Genomic DNA, 2,211 nt, shown 5'->3' on the forward strand with positions numbered 1-2,211 from the left:
TGGGATAATAAATCAAAAGTGCGTGAGGAGTCTCAGCAAAGAAACCTCTCTTCTAAAGAAAGAGAGGATGTTCCTGGTCATATAAGCAGTGAAGAGGAAGAAAGGCAGCCAAAGGTAAAGGAATAGAAGAAAATATGCTTTAAGGAATTTATAGGGTGAATTGGAAGATGAGTGTTTATGGAATGAGGAGTCTAGTTGTACTTTCAGTTTTTAAAAGCTGATTTATTTGAAACAGATATTGCATCTGAACTTGAAGGCAATTGTATAGAAAACTGGTGCTTGGGAATGACTGTCATCGATATTCTGACTACATTAGCTTTCCTCTTTTATTGGACTTTTATGGGGTCCATTTGTGGTGTAGAACAGGAGGAGAATATAAATGCCTTACTAGTCTTGGCTACCTACATAATGAGGTGAGGGTGAAGTGAAAAGGGAACATGGTAAATAGTTTACACAAAAGTAGAGGAAAGACTTGGTGAAAGGACATGGCGGACTATGACATTTCAAATCTATATTTGGTATTTTTTGTAATGGAAACTAGAGTGATTAATTTAAACAAAAAAACAACAACAAAAAGGCAAAATGCATAATGTTAGATGTTAGAAATAAAAGGATTTGTAAATGTTTCTCTTGCAGTTGCTAAATGCCTTTACAGAGTGGTCCTTTCATTCGTGTTTGTTGCTCTTATTCCAGCAACTCTGTGAATGTCTTGCAAGCTTTGCACATTCTCACTGCATAGGAAGCTAATTAGGATACATGCTACCATCACCCTGAAGGCCTGGCCGAGGGATCGCTCCTTCCTCTTTGCAGTAACCTCAGACCTGATATTCTTACTGATGGTTGTCCATCTCCACCACCTCCTTCTCATGGAAGCTTTTCTGACCTGATGCTGGGGTGAATGGGAAGAGCCTGGCACGGGGAGGGTGTCCCAGTACATGGAACCGTTGGTGATCAATACGGATACTCACCATTGAGAACATCACTTAAGCAGGCATGGAGTGGCTAGGATGGAGTCAATGACACTGGTGTTCTCGGTATCTGTCCACTCTCATTGGTCATTTCAATCCACTTTCACCTGAATATAAGCAGCTAGGAATAACTGCAAAGAAAATACTGATATGCAGCGCATAAAGCTCATTTAGAGCTCTTCTGCAGGTACAAGGCAGTGAACAGTCTGCTTGCAGCAGAAATGCATGAGAAAGTAGAAAAGTAATAAGCCCAGAGAATGTGAAAAAAGACAATAAGAAGGATCTAGACCACCTAAAGGAACAGATTATTTACTGTGTTAAGAGAGTGATTTTAAGAGAAGACAGAGCTGTCATTAGAAGTTTGTAAGAAGAAAGAGGAAGACCTGAGAATAGAAATTCAAATGTTCTCACTTGAGATGTGAAGAAGAGGAGGAAAAGCAAGAAGCCAGAGAAGAGATGTGGACTATGACAAAATGAAATATTTACTTAAAATAAAAAGGAACACAGATGCTGTCGGAGGTCATGAGATATTTCACTTTGTTCCTGTTCTGCATAGCTGAAGATAAATGTCCGTGTTCTTGCAGCCTCTCTGGGCATTTTTTAATTATCACTGATTCTTACTCAGCTCTTCAGCAGTAACCAATGCATATGAGCAATCAGACTGAGTACGAAATCCATAAATCTCTGTGTAGTCTCAGAACAACTGCAAGGGGATTAGAGTCAGGAGCCAGTGGGTAACTGTAGACGGGAAGAAGCAAAGAATTCGTTGATCTATTTCTTCCTCTTGACATCCAAAATTGCCTTTTAAGCAGGAATCAATATCTTCGTAAGATCTTTGATCTTCCGCTGGTTTCTATTATGTCAAGCAACTTTCTGTATTATTAACATATATAAATAAATAGATACCTTTGTTTCATTGTCACCCTTCTGCCAAAAGATAGTAGTGAAGAACGTGGCTGAGATACGAAGAGACACCTCTGGACAAGTAACTCAGTTGGCCCAGATCCTACCTAAAACTTTAGGGAAGCTGGAGTAGGTTCAGTAGTCTGGTGAGCTGAGTATCAGGCTTTCCTCTATTTTCATCACCTCTTACTTGTATTATTCTGCTGTTTGCCTTGTACCAGCACTATGGCCCATTAGACCTCTCCAAGAGTCCATTGAACTCACGCACCTGGTGGAAAACCAACCCAGCTGCACAGCTTTTTCTCATGAGAGGATCTAATGAGCACCAGCACAAGGTAGG

This window comes from Buceros rhinoceros, unplaced genomic scaffold, assembly GCF_000710305.1.
Source record: "Buceros rhinoceros silvestris isolate BGI_N320 unplaced genomic scaffold, ASM71030v1 scaffold4827, whole genome shotgun sequence".
Lineage (NCBI taxonomy): Eukaryota > Metazoa > Chordata > Aves > Bucerotiformes > Bucerotidae > Buceros > Buceros rhinoceros.